The sequence below is a fragment of the Dermacentor silvarum genome, chromosome 2 (genome assembly GCF_013339745.2).
Source record: "Dermacentor silvarum isolate Dsil-2018 chromosome 2, BIME_Dsil_1.4, whole genome shotgun sequence".
Classification (NCBI taxonomy): domain Eukaryota; kingdom Metazoa; phylum Arthropoda; class Arachnida; order Ixodida; family Ixodidae; genus Dermacentor; species Dermacentor silvarum.
Window position 1 is genome coordinate 20,347,038 of NC_051155.1, and position 15,399 is coordinate 20,362,436.

At 46.2% G+C, this 15,399-nt stretch overlaps 1 protein-coding gene across 1 annotated transcript in view; it reads right to left on the reverse strand.

Annotated features, from left to right (window-relative positions):
- LOC119441353 (uncharacterized) overlaps positions 1 to 13,485 on the reverse strand; it is a 257,145-nt gene extending 243,660 nt beyond the window's left edge. Inside the window, exon 1 of the mRNA XM_049661182.1 lies at positions 13,224 to 13,485. The gene's annotated coding sequence lies outside the window, so the exon portion shown is untranslated. The remainder of the gene's footprint in view (positions 1 to 13,223) is intronic.
- Positions 13,486 to 15,399: the final 1,914 nt, after the last annotated feature.

Here is a 15,399-nt window from a genome sequence, read left to right on the forward strand (position 1 = left end):
TTTCACGCTTCGTCCACGAAAGTCGTCGACACTGATTTCTTGCTTTCCCTGACGGTCAGATTGTCAGAGTCATGACACTGGCCTTGGCGGTCAATGCCGCTTTGACGGAAGACGAAGTAGGTTAATGTTTTGTGAACGAGTACTGTCCCTTGCTTGGAGTATTTGTTTAAAGATATTTTAAAGTGATGCTTTCTTTGCCTCTTCCGTCGAATTTTCCACTGTTGCTGTTGCTGCTCTCGCTGTTGGGGGTGGTTGAGAACGTGTATAATGTACAAATCATAGGGACGCGGGAGAGACATCTGTGAGTCCTTTCCAGCGAGAACTTCGTGGTCGTTGCCCCAACGCCCTCTGGAGCTCTTTGGTTGTTGTCACAATGCCCTCTGAAACTCCCTGGTCATCGAGACATTCCCTCTGGATGGTTGCAATTACGCGCTGCAGCGCTTAATTTTGAACTCACGCGCAGCTGCCCGGAGGAAACATAGCACGTTAGAAATAGGAGACAGAGCATGTGTAATGCGCTGACGCCCTGACGAAACTGGTGAAGCTACCATTCTTCCCTCGTGGCACCTTGCATGCATGGACTGATCGTGGATAAGGGAAAGGCGCCGTCGGAAAACACACTTCGCAACGGTAATAGTAGACGTGGCAACGGTTGGGGACAAACTGTAAAATTGCTCACTCAAGGTATCATACGGCAGGTTCACGCTATTTCTAAAAACTAAACAGCACGCACATTTGTACATGTGACTGACTGACTGAAGGTATGATACGGTAGGTTCACGCTATTTCTAAAATATCAACAGCACGCATATTTATACATGTGGACAACTGACACAAGTCCTGCAGACATCCTGCCGCGCTGAAGAACTGCAGTGTCAACATACACCTAAAGAACCACAGGAAATACACCTTTCAGCCGTGATGCGGTGCACCTGCGTGAGGGAATGACAGTGCTAACTTTCTCGCAGGCTAAGAACAATGGAGCACAACAACGCCTCGAGCAAACACATCTTGCTGTGTTGTCTGTGTACTGCGTAGAGAAACACAAGTGGTACACGTAAGGTAATATTTAACGGCACATCACGACTGTCATAGGCCGTCAACATCACCACCAAATATCGCCAATGAGCGCAAACAGCCCAGAGAGCTTCACTTACATCGATTCCCATAGTGCGTGGTATCTGCATAACTTTGTTTCTGCGTTTCCGTATTGAGTTAGCATTTTTTTGCTAAATGCATCCGGATAACAGTGAATGATAGGCCGCAAGTGCCATTTGTTGGTTTAGAGCACAAGGAAGAAGTTTGGCGAGCGACTGCCTTTCTATTTAAATTATGGTCAGAGGAGAAGGACTGATGTAAGATCCCCGGCCGCAGTGGCATCGCAGGGGTAACGTAGACATTCATTGTACGCCTTTCTTTCCCAACCGACAAAAACTGTCGGTACAATTTCCTCACGAAGCGATAGGTGGCTTGGAAAGAAGCTTTCTTTATGCCTGTGGTTACACGCAGCCAACATACCTACGACTACAAAAGGTTCCACAAAATATTTTTTTTCTAAAGGCAAAGTCTTTCTTAGCGAGTGACCACCACTTTTCTCTATCGGGCGTGTTTCAAGCCTCTTTTGTCGGTGGATCCTCGAGATAGTGGAGCCTAAAATTGTCGGCCTGTATGCGCAACTGCTGTATGTGCCCCAGAGACCAATGGTCGCTGTGATGTTCCGTATATGATGATACTATATATATTGCTACGATACGGGAGGACGATTGAAAGTGAAGGAAGACGACGTGAGTTCGTACTGTGACATCATCGGTCCCTAGGCCTCTCGCATCCATCATTTCATTAATAAACGCATCTCTCCGTAACAGTATTGGTCGAGGTGCTGGGTAACGAAGAGAAGTCCAGGACGAACGACCACGGAAGCGCAACATCTGAAAATACGCCGAAGCCGCCGCCTGGCCGGACTACCACCGCTTCCAATGGACACGGTTCCTAACGGTGACAACGCGCTGACTTCGTCTGGCGCAACGTGGCAACATTACATGGCGCCACGGACCTTCGCCGGAAAGGTCGGAGAAGACGTTGAAGAGTGGCTGAACCACTACAGTCGGGTGAGTCGATACAACCGTTGGAATTCGGACACCCGGCTGACCAACGTGCCATTGTTTCTAGAAGGCACGGCGCTCGTGTGGTTTGAAAACCACGAAGAAACTCTAGCCACATGGGAAGACTTCGTGGATGAAGTAAAGAGCTGCTTTGGGGACCCATCTTTGAAGAAGAAGCGCTCTGAGCAGACTTTGATGCAGCGTGCTCAAGTGCCAGGCGAGACTTGCACAATTTACATTGAAGAAATCTTGAAATTGTGCAAGTCTGTAGACCCTCGCATGAAAGAAGAAGACAAGGTCGGACATCTTCTGAAAGGGATTGCCGAGGACGTCTACAACTTCCTCATAGGAAAGGACACCTTGGAGTCTGTCGCCGACGTAATCAAACATTGTCGCACGTTTGAGACTCTCAAGGCTAAGCGCATCACACCTAAGTTTGGTAGACTCGCCAACGTCACCACCGTTGCGAGTGTTGACGTCGGTCCTATACCACCCTGCGATCTCGCGTCAACGGTACGACAAATCGTACGCGAAGAACTTGATCGACGTGAAGCTGTCGCCGCGACAAGACCACGCGTCAGCGATGCCTATTTGCCTTACGACGCAACGTGTGCGTCCGTTCATGCCACGGGGCATGACGATGCGCCTCGATCACGAGCACCGGAACGACCAACCTACGACTTACATCGTCGTGATGGCCCGCAGCACGCCTTCAACCAACCACGTACCATGGCGTCATCGTGGGACGATCATCACGAATACACAGAGCCTAGTTGAAGGTTTCGTGATTTGCGTGAGGCACCTGTGTGCTTCCAGTGCGGTGTCCGTGGACACGTGGCTCGATTCTGCCCTGAGCGCCGTCGCGGACAACCACGGTTTTACGAGAATCCGCCGGCGTCTCCTCGACGGAACAATCGGCCCGGTAGTGCTCGCTGGACAAGGGACACGTACTTCGGAAATAGTTTCCAGCAGAACTCCCGTGGTGACACGTTCATGGGCAACAACTACCGACAGAACACCCGCAGCGACTCGCCCGCCTCCGTACGAAGCTTGACGCCCCCAACTGCACGCCGGCGCCGTTCTCCATCGCCTGATCGCCGTGTCACTTCCCCACCGCCGGGAAACTAGGTGGTGCGGCCGATGGAGGTGAGGTCGCCGAACATTTGTCACAACACACACGCATGCCTCCACCAGTTTCGATGATGCAGAACAAGGTTCACGTCCTCGTAGACGGACTTCCGACGATGGCTTTGATAGACACTGGAGCAGCTGTTTCGGTTATGAGTTTAAATTTTAAATCACGGCTAGGACCCAAAGTGATGTTTTGCTGGGACAACTGTGCCACATTCCGTGCAGTGAGTGGGGAGTCGCTGTACCCTGTCGGGATGTGTGTTGCGAGTGTAACTTTAGGCCACAGAGTGTTCAAGGTGGAATTTGCTGTTCTGGCTAGCTCCACGCACGACGTAATCTTGGGGATCGACTTTCTACGAGAGTGCGGCGCCACTGTGGATTGCGGCGCTGGTGAAATTTTGTTATCCGCTTTTACTGAGGGGTCTCCGCGCTGTCATGGTACCCTCGCCGTCACTGACGATATTTGCTTGCCGCCCCAGTCGATCACGATAGTGCCCGTTGATACCCCTGCTGTAGACGCTGGGACGTTTGATGTCCTTGTGGAGCCGGTCCCCCTCAACTGCGTCAAGAAAAATGTGCTCGTGCCTCGTTGCGCAATTTCTATTACCGATGGGCGATCCTCATTATGGGTGCTGAATTGTTCAAGTGAGCCTGTCGTGCTACCCAGTAGAATGCGGCTTGCCCTCTTCGAACAAAATGCGAGCAGTCGTTGTATCGCAGCTTTAAGCAACGAAACAGTAGACCACGTGGCTGTCACTCACCCTACAGAGGACAAGTTTCTGGCTATGGTCAACAAGTCGTTGCCGTCAGAGAAGCGCCGAGCCTTGGTCCACGTCCTGGCCAAGCATGCCGCAGTCTTTGATTTTGCGCAGAGCGAGGAACAATTTAATGTGCCAGAGTCACGTACTCGTCACGTGATTGACACGGGATCTGCTCATCCTATCCGGCAGAAACCGTACCGTGTCTCACCTGCAGAGCGCAAAATCATTGCTCAACAGGTGGAAGAAATGCTCAAGAAGAAGGTCATTCAGGAGTCATGCAGCCCTTGGGCTGCACCTGTGATCCTTGTAAGGAAGAAAGACGGTTCTTGGAGATTCGGTGTGGATTACCGACGTCTCAACTCTATCACCAAAAAGGATGTATACCCGCTTCCCAGGATTGATGACGTAATTGACTGCTTGCATTCTGCCTCGTACTTCTCCTCCGTGGATCTAAGGTCCGGTTATTGGCAAATTCCCATGCATTCGGATGACAAGGAGAAAACGGCCTTTGTAACCCCAGATGGTCTGTTTGAATTCAATGTAATGCCGTTTGGCTTGTGTAACGCCCCAGCCACGTTTGAGCGCTTCATGGATACTATTCTGCGTAGACTGAAGTGGGAAATTTGTCTATGTTATCTTGATGACGTTGTAATTTTTGGCCGTACATTTGAGGAGCACAATCGCCGTCTTGACATCGTTCTTACATCTCTTGAGAGAGCTTCACTCACCTTGAATTCTAAGAAGTGTCACTTCGGAAACCGTGAGACTCTGGTTCTTGGTCATCTTGTCGACAAGCACGGCGTTCGGCCTGACCCTCAAAAGGTCGCTGCAGTTAGCAGCTTCAAACAACCGCAGTCACTACGAGAGTTGCGAAGTTTCTTGGGCTTGTGCTCGTACTTCCGTCGCTTCGTGCCTAAATTTGCCGACCTGGCTTACCCCCTGACATGTCTACTCAACAAGGACGTGCCTTTTCAGTGGTCAGCAGAATGCGAGTCATCATTTAAGCAGCTCAAGTTCGTACTGACCTCAGGGCCCTTACTTCGCCACTATGACCCATCTGCTGCAACCGAACTTCACACCGACGCCAGTGGTATAGGCCTCGGGGCCGTCTTGGTTCAACGGCATGACACCATAGAACATGTGGTTGCCTATGCCAGTCGTTGTTTAAGTAAACCTGAGCGCAACTATACGGTGACGGAGCAAGAATGTCTCGCGGTCGTCTTCGCTGTCCACAAGTTTCGCCCGTATATCTACGGACGCCGATTCTCAATTGTCACCGACCATCACTCGTTATGTTGGCTCACCGGACTACGCGACCCATCCGGCCGTCTTGCTCGTTGGGCCATAAGATTACAAGAATATGACTTTGAAGTGTGTTACAAGAGCGGTCGTCGTCACGCTGACGCTGATTGTTTATCAAGGCTTCCCCTTTCGACGACCGAGTGTGACGCAGACAATTTCGATGAATACCTAGCAGTTGTTGACCCTCTATTTCCTGACCTTACCACCTTTCGCACGGAGCAACGCAGCGACACCAGTCTGGCTCCTCTATTTATCTCCGAAGCGAACGGTCAACGCCGTTACGTTGTAAAGGATGGCATTCTTTACAAGCAAAATTATTCTGGCAAGGGTGCCCGTTTGCTTCTAGTCGTGCCGACAAGCTTGCGACGTGATGTGCTACAAGTAATGCACGATGACCCTACATCTGGACATATGGGATTTTCCAGGACGTTTCAGCGCACACAAGAACGTTTCTTCTGGCCAAAGATGCGCCAAAGTGTAGCAGCGTACGTTGCGAGCTGTGAACTGTGTCAACGCTACAAGCGCCCAACTAGCGGCCCTCCCGGACTTCTGCATCCCATCACGCCCCCTGCTTCACCGTTTGAGGTAGTTGGTGTTGACCTGCTCGGCCCTCTGCCGCGATCAACGACAGGCAACATGGATTATAGTATGCGTCGATCACCTGACACGCTATGCAGAAAGTGCGGCGATTCGTGTAGCAACGGCCGCTGAAGTTTCACACTTCATGCTCTCATTCGTCATTTTACGCCATGGATCCCCTCGTGTTATTATCAGTGATCGTGGCCGGCAATTTGTTGCCGATGTGGTTGAAGAGCTTCTCCGGCTTTCGACGTCTCATTTTCGTCACGCCACGCCGTACCACCCACAGACTAACGGCTTAACTGAACGGACCAACAGAACTCTCATCAACATGCTTGCGATGTATGTTGATTCCGCTCACAAATCTTGGGACACTGTGTTGCCTTTCATAACTTTCGCCTACAATACCGCAAAACACGAAACCACCGGATACAGCCCATTCTATCTCCTATACGTCCGCCAACCGCGTACAGCTCTCGATTCTATCCTTCCGTTCTCCGAAACCGCCGAAACTTCTCTGGCCGAAACACTTTGCCGCGCAGAAGAGGCCCGGCGCATCGCCCGCCTTCGTACTTTTGCCTCCCAAGAACGCTCTAAAACCCGTTATGACGAGCGCCATCAGCACGTATCGTACGAGAAAGGTGATTTGGTGTGGCTATGGACGCCACTTCGGAAGCGCGGCCTGTACCAAAAGTTCTTGGCCCGTTACACCGGCCCCTTTGTCGTTATGGCACGTCTCAGTGATGTCACGTACGTGATTTGTCGACTCTTGTCTACTGGCCGCCGCTCAAGCAAGACCAACGTCGTCCATGTCGCCCGTCTTAAACGTTTTCACCACCGGAACTCCAACTGACTCGGCCGGTGGGCATCGTCTGCAAAGGGGGGAATTGCTACGATACGGGAGGACGATTGAAAGTGAAGGAAGACGACGTGAGTTCGGACTGTGACATCATCGGTCCCTAGGCCTCTCGCATCCATCATTTCATTAATAAACGCATCTCTCCGTAACAGTATATATATATATATATATATATATATATATATATATATATAAATATATATATTAATAAATATATATATATATATATATATATATATATATATTAATAATATATATATATATAGTAGAACGTATGACATCAATGGGCCACTTGGTATTTTAATAAACGATGGCACAATGGGGGCGTTGTCATAAAGGCAAACTTACTTTATTTGTGTGCACAGTTTCGGGAGTGGAACTCTCTTGTCAGGGCACATAAACTTCGAAACTGCACTGTCATAGAGAGTTCCACTGTCGCAAGTGTCGGCGTAAATAATTTTTTTTAGTTTCGTGTACAACACCTCTAATGTGGCATCACTTTGTGTGTATATACATATGTATATATATACATAATCATATAAGAAGCCAACAAACAATGACACCAAGGACATCATAGTACTTGCACTTATTAATTAAAAAATGGACAAATTAATGGAAATCAAAATGAATAAAAAGACAATATATATATATATATATATATATATATATATATATATATATATATATATATATATATATATGGAGCTGTTAGGTCGCCCGACGGCTCCCTCTTCGCTCCCGGCGGTGATTGTAGCGAAGAATACGAACGCGCTTTCCTCGAAAAACGCCGCTCGTCCTGAGAGCTCGGACCTTCAAACAACGGACGGCCCAAACGACTGGCGTCTAATAAACGCCTTTACAATATATATATATATATATATATATATATATATATATGTTGGAAGATATCTAGGTGTGCTCATGTTCTACTCAGAGACTGGCGTGCAGAAGAAGCTGTATTTTAATACCTCAGGTTAGGCAACTTTGCTTTGCTGGAACGAATTCTAACACCGCTATGTAGACCCTACCAGCTTGTGCCATCGTTTTTCTACACGTAGCAGAAAGGAGTGGCAGGAGTTCTACACATATTAGCCATGTTAGGGCAGCTAGAATAGTAGCTGTTGGTGGTGGGTTGGTGCGTCCAAGCATTGTGCCCTTGACATCGCACAAACATGCCCCCACTTCTTGTCGTAACACCTGCCGAGGAGCTTTAGCAAAGCGCTAACTGCACTGAAACAAGGCGGGCCCGCATAATTTTATGTATTTGTTTATTTATTTATTTATTACAAATACCTACAGCGCCCGAGTTGGGCATTATCGTAGGGGGGTTAATTACAAACATAAAGGTCACATATTGAACTTCAAGAAAAACAGCATCATATCATTTATGGTATTACAAATACAATAATAGTAATTATAGAGAAAGAAGAAAGACAACACATCGAAAAGACAAAAAAAAAACCATTCGATTATAAAATTTGCTACACAATGCATGAAACGGTACACTAGAAAATATTGTCTACAACAGATTCATGTAAAGTTCTCTATGGCAGATGAAAAATTGGGTGCAGACACTATCTCATCCGGGAGCAAATTCCATTCCGCAATTGTTCGCGGAAAGAATGAAAATTTAAATACATTAATACGACTTTGGTAGGCCCTTATTTTCTTGGAATTGTCGCGTCTCTTAGACTGATAATGAGGTGGTTTTAAATATATGTTCTTATCGATTCCTGTGTTACCGCTGTTAATTTTGTGTAAAAGCTTTAACCTGATCATTTTTCTGCGCGTGGACAGCAACTTCCACCCCAGATTTTCCCTGATTTCCGAACCTCTAATTTTGTAGTCGTAGATGCCCGTGACGAATCTTGCAGCCCTTTTCTGAACACGCTCTAACTTATCTTCGAGAACTTTTGTGAAGGGGTCCCATGCTGCGCAAGCGTATTCTAACATCGGCCTAATATTTGTAAGATATAAAGTTTCTTTCAAAGGTTTGGGCGCATACTTGAAGTTCCTCTGGAAAAGGTGCAAAAGGCGGCACGCCTTAGTGCTTGTTATGTCAATGTGGGATGTCCAGTCCAATACCGCCGTTAAAGTGACGCCTAGTTATTTGACTTTATCAACGCATTGCACTAAAACATTATTTAGAGAGTATGAACTAGGCACTTTTTTCCTTTTCTTCGTAAATTTAACATAATAACACTTTGCTACGTTCAAATCCATCTTACATTTAGCACACCAGGAACATATTTTTTCGAGATCAAACTGCAACACACTCATATGTTCGGCACATGACACAGGATAGTATACAACGCAATCATCCGCATACAGTCTGATATTCTAAACAACGCCTTCACTTAAATCATTGACAAAAATAAGGAACAGCAACGGCCCAAGGACCGACCCTTGAGGCACACCTGATAACACATCAACCGTTCTCGACGTTGCACCGTTCAGAACCACTTTTTGCTGCCGTTTATGCAAATAATCTTTAAGCCAACCGTAAAGTGAATCGCGGAGGCCAAGAAATGACAGTTTGTACAAAAGTAAGTCATGCGGGACTACGTCAAACGCCTTTCGGAAATCAATGAAAACAGCATCTATCTGCGTACTATTGTTAAAGCCGAGTGCAACGTCATGTATGAATTCAGTAAGTTGAGTGGTACAGGATAATCCCATGCGAAATCCATGCTGGGTCGGGATGAAGAAATCATGGTTATGAAGATGCTTAATAAGACCAGAGTAAATAACATGTTCTTGTGTTTTACAACAAACAGATGTCAAAGACACTGGTCTGTAATTGCTTGCCAAAGCCCGACAACCACTTTTAAATATAGGAGTTACATTGGCCATTTTCCAGTCACTAGGTAATTTTTAACAATTTATTGACTTGGTAAATAATTCAACCAAGATAGGAGCAATACTGTGTGAACAGCGCTTCAAGACGTGATTTGATATTCCATCTGGACCGTGAGCAGAATGAGGATTAATGTTGCACAACAGAGCCCTTATTCCAGCCTCATTTAAAACTATGTCATTCATTTGAGGTAATTGTTTGTGTAATTCAGGTACCGGAATATGACGACATGCTGTGAAGACGGAGTGGAAATATTCGTTAAAGCAATCAGCTTTTTTTGTGTCATCAGTTAACATATCACTTTCATGCCGGAGAGCCGGAACGCCAACACTGTCTTTTCGATTACTTTTGACATATCGCCATAACTCCTTAGGATTAGATATTATTTTATCAGCTAGCGACGATAAGTATGTTCTTTTTGCTGTCTTTAATTCTCGCTTCAAGTTTTTAGTTAGAGTTCTAAGCTTGTCATATAAGTTCTGACTTGGTGCTGTCTTGAATGCCTTGTACACTCCGGCCTTCTTTCTTATTGACAGACGCAGTTCTTTGTTAATCCAAGGTTTATCCATTCTACGTCTAGATGATACCACTCTTGAGGGAATGTATTTAGCGACCAAAAACAGGAGTTTGTCTCTGAACAGAGTCCATAAACTTTCTATGCTGCACTGACTGCAGTATTCCAGCAATAGTGGCAGGAATAAGTTTAACTCTTCATCTGTGTCATTATAATTCCCCTGTTCATACACAAAAACCTTTCTCGGGCAATTCTCGCTAACCTGTAACTTTTTGCACACTATTGTTGCATTTACCACCTCATGATTCCTGGTGCTGCCGTAACTGCTTCAACTAAATCATCGTTGTTGCTAAACAACAAGTCCAACGTACTGTCCCTAGCTGAACCGTAACGCGTTGGGAAATTCACAAACTGAGCAAGTTCATTGTTCCGTGCTAGTTCAATGAAGGCCGCGTGAAGTGCCGAGCCGCTCGTCGCTACAGGATAGCGGTCACGCCATACAACTTCAGGCATGTTAAAATCGCCCCCAAGTAGAATAATTTCTGATAACAACATCGACAGTGATTGTGCAAAGCCGCGAAATGGTTCTATGCTTGTTGAAGATGGTGACCTGTAGAAAGATCCCACCACAAGGCTGTTACCACCAGAGACCAATATTCTGCACCAAATACATTCTGAAGAAACATCATCACAGTCTAACGGTACACTTCTGATTCTGTCATGTACAAGAATGAACACACCTCCTCCCTAGTGATTACGGTCTTTTCGATAAGCTATGTATTTGGATGGAAACATTTCACAATCCGATATGCCAGGGTCGAGCCACGATTCTGTCCCGATGACAATATCAGGTTGTGAAATGCGCAATAGGCTAGAGAATTCGTCTGTTTTATTCTTCAGGCTCCTACAATTGATAACGATGACGGATAGGCGATCCGCCGTGTCTCTCCTGAGCCGCGGCGGCTCACGCTTTGTTTGCTACTGAATGTACTCTCGTACGGAATCTGTTGTACCATCGTTAATATAAGTCTTGCCTTCATAAGTCATCTTGTTGTACTTTAGCTTATATCTAGCTCCAGAGTTCTGTTCCCGCGCATAAGCAATCAGTTTGCTTCTACATCGCCGAACCTGCTGGGAGTAGTCTTCACTTAGCGATATTCTGCTGCCCTTCAGTTTCGAAACTGCAGAAAGAAGACGCTGTTTGTCCTTGAATAGTCCAAACTTCACAATAATGGGCCTTGGTTTATTGTTATTATGCTTCCCCATCCTGTGAGCTCTCTCAATCGTTGATGGTTGAACAGTAATACCCAGTTTGTCCGAGCAGACAGATATAACCTTCCGTTCTGATTCATCCCATGTTTCCTTCTCGTTCTCATCGTCTATGCCGAAAAACAGTAAATTATTCCTACGTGAACGATTTTCGAGCTCGTCCTGATTAATCAATACGTTTCGCATAGCTTTTGAGAGCTGATAATTTTGCGCCTGCACTTGTGCTCTGTCCTCAAGCACAGACAAAACGGATAAATCCTCAGATAATTTGGCAACTTTTGACGTTAGATTCCCAATTTTGTCTTCGATTTGTTTGTGCTCAGTTCGCAGTGTTTCTAACTGTTTAATTATCTTGTCTTGACCTGCCAATATCTTTGGTAACGAACGTATTGCTTCCATTAGTTCACGCTCTTGCTTTTCCGACAGAGGACCAGGGTTCTCTTCGACGTCACCAGCTAATAGTAATCTTATTCTAAAGAAAATATCTATTGCACCAGCACAGAGACAGACACCGGTACGAACAAGCACAAACCGCTGTAACGACCAGCGCCAAAATCAAACCGTTGTCCAGTTGCAACAACAAAGTGCTGTGTGTGTGCGGCGCAGGTTGCTGCTCAACGCCGGAGGAGCCCAGACTGGGGCTACGGCGATAGCAGGCTGAGGCTAAGTGACGACGCCGATAGAGCTCTGGAGGTCAATAGCGCACGAAGTGGACGTACACATCGTTCCCGCCATGAGCATGCCGCAGTACGGGAACGCGAGGCCGACACAAGGCGATCACGTCGACAACACCCTGCAGTTCTAACCGATGCTGCTCGCGGCCATCGAGTCCTCACTGTTCATGTTTCTACACACGACAAAACACGCGTGCCTACTTCGTCAACTTATGCTTACTGTAATTCATACTGCGGGTACAGCTACGAACCTTACACTTTGCGTAATATTCGAACACGTTACTATCGCATTCATTGCTTAGCCGCTATGGCGAAAGTGGGATTTAATATATATATATATATATATATATATATATATATATCAATAAGATTGTCCAGTTGCCTGATTCGAACGGAGAACCTCTAGCTAGACGCCCGATACTGCAAGCATTACACATTGAGGCTTTTCCTCATCAGCATCGTGCCTCATAAGCACATCGTATTTTTTGCATGTAAAACACAGTAAATTATCTTACATCAGTTAACACGTCAGTCCACCTGAATATGTGCACCAAACAAGAAAATAATGCAGTGCGAAAATGTAAACCGATACCCAAGAGAGTGCAATCTAAAATTGTTGGCAAATCCGGAAAACTGTGCAGTAAAAACATTTTAGAGTCCGACGATCCTACTAACCCAATCACGCTAAGAGTGACGCGATAAATTGCGGTGCGCAATGACTCCGCCCCTGTATCATCCGCACCTTGCTCAGGAAGGCTATCTTTCATCGACTTCAACTGGAGTTCAAATCGTATTGGTACTGTTTCTTTTTCGTTGAATTGCTTGCTGACAGTGTTTTTCACGACATTTCAATGCAGAATAAACATTTTCTTCACGTATTTATATGCCTCCTCCTTAAAGGGTGAAAACGACCGCCGCAAACGACTTCCTCGGATTCTAACGCCAAAGCTACACACCTGGCAATATGTTGTCCTTGAAAATAAATTTATGCTGGCATAGGCCGCGGACAAAAAAAAAACGATTCTCGGTGGGCTGCTACTGCACATTGACAGTAAAGTTCCGATAAGCACGAGTCAAGAAATTCGCTGGAACACCATTCACTTATCCATGTCGGACACCCGTGCTTTAAACGACGCAAGCTGAATAGAGAGAAGTTGAGGTCTAAGCAACACTACCTGATGCAAGACAGGAGCACCAAACCAGCCAAACGCTCCCCAGGACAGAGCAGAAGACGTCACTTATCCGATGCTGGCGCACGCATTGATCAAAAAGTTACACCGAGAACTCACAGCCAGCGCACGGGTGGCTTTGGCGACACAAGTGCAGAGAGAGACCGCCTGGCCGCCGACGAGCGAGACACCCGCTGCGATCCTCCGCCGCTCGGGAGACACCGGGGCGAGGTTTGACGCGTGTCCGCTACGCGACGGCGTGGTTGTAAGTAATTGGGAGGCGCTCGGCGTGCGTGCGTGACTGGCTTCGTCGCACACCGATCAGCTGCGCGGCCCGCCAGCGAGCAATGGATGGCAGGCTGCCAGCGGCAGTTCTGCGACCGACGACGACCACAGCTGCACTCCCTCGACGAGAACTCGGTGGCGGCGGCAGCCTTGCTCATTTGCCAAGAGTCATACTCAGAACCGAGAGACGTCGCCGGAGAGCAGCCGAGCTTTATGTATTACACTCAATCGCTCTGCTTAGAGGAGGACAAGAATACAAAAATTGGGAGCGTTGTTACGGACCTTTTTTTTCGGTTCCAGCTGATTGTCATAATGTTCATCTGTCATTTGTTTGTTATTTATTTTCTTGTAACGTTTCTTCGACCACTGAGTTTACTTAAAGAGCTTAGTGATCATCTTCGTCTACGAATTTTCCCACCAGATATCTATTATTCATCATCAGTGACGGCAGCGTAAGCATAATGATTAATGAACCAGTTTCTATAATCCATTGCTTGTCGAACCACGGCCATCAGTATAAAGCTTTGTACGAAGGAAATGCAATGACTCTAGTTTTCTGTGAGTCGCTATTTTGCTGTCATAACCCACTACTTAGCAATAAAAATCGAGCGTATTGTGTAAGTCAATGCAAGGCAATGTGCGAACATTAGGATTGTTTTCATAGTATTTTATTTTAAGGCATTTTTAATGTTTTTTATGAATTATGGTTAAGAGAGACATAGTACTGGCTGAAAAATATTAAAGGTGTATTCACGGGTTATGGAGGCATCTCACATTATCCTTTCTGCAGGCACATGTGGGTGCACCCGTACAGGCTAAACAGAACCTGCGCAATTTCTAATTATGAAGTTTTCTTCAAAGCAATTTATTAATACGCATTTGATTACAGCCAATACTGTCCAGGCGAATTTAAATGCTGACAATCCAGAACGTTTCTTTCTTCTTTCTTTTTTTATGGATCTGGTCGCGTGTCCCGCTTACAAAACCGTGCCCCTTCACGCCTTGCCGCTCGGCTGTGTTCGGCTGCGCTTTCCCTTTTTTTCCCACTACCTCTCTCTGTTTGTCCTCACCCCCTCCCCCGTACAGCGCTGTTGAGGTGCCCTCTCACGAGAGACAGTTACGGCGCTGTACTTTTCTTTTCTCCTCCTATTTAATAATCACTCATCCCGCTTACATGGCATTTAATGTCCCCCTTCAGGACTAAGATGGCACAAAACGTTCGCACAGAGTAGGAATCTGGAGTACGCGCTCCAAAGAGCTATTTGTCGTTGTCAAGTCATGTCTGGTGAACTTTTAGTTGTCACGATTAATAAGAGTATGTTCTTACAAGCCATCCTAGCGAAGAAATACTTTTTGCCAAATACACATTGGCTAAAATGAACTTCTCCAAGGACTTGGTGAAACAGGCTGGTGGAAATGCCAACGAGAACTATATTTTTTACCAATATTTCTTTCTTTCATTGTTTAATTTTGTAGAGAACAGAGCCAGCAGCCGACACATATTCTGAGGTGGTGCAGTTGACTACATGTATACGCCAACTCGATAAATGTGCGCTGTCCTGTGTTGAGTCATGTCAGACGATGACGCAGTTTCCGTGAAACGTAGGTCGGGCGGCATATCTCGTGAAAACTGGCCGCGAATACACGCAAAGTGCCTCGAGGGGCCAGTCTCGCGGCAATTCTGCGTGTATTCGCTGGCTTCTTTCACACTAAGAAAAACACACTTATGTAGCATGTATAGCACGTAATAAGCAAACAGAAAGCTGTATCGGGAGTTTTTCATGTTGCTCTACAATTATCTCATTGACACTTTGAGAATTAGAACAGTACTTCTCGAGTTATATAATTAATTACAATTACCTAAATAAATCTCAGTAACGAAAATATTACTGGCGGC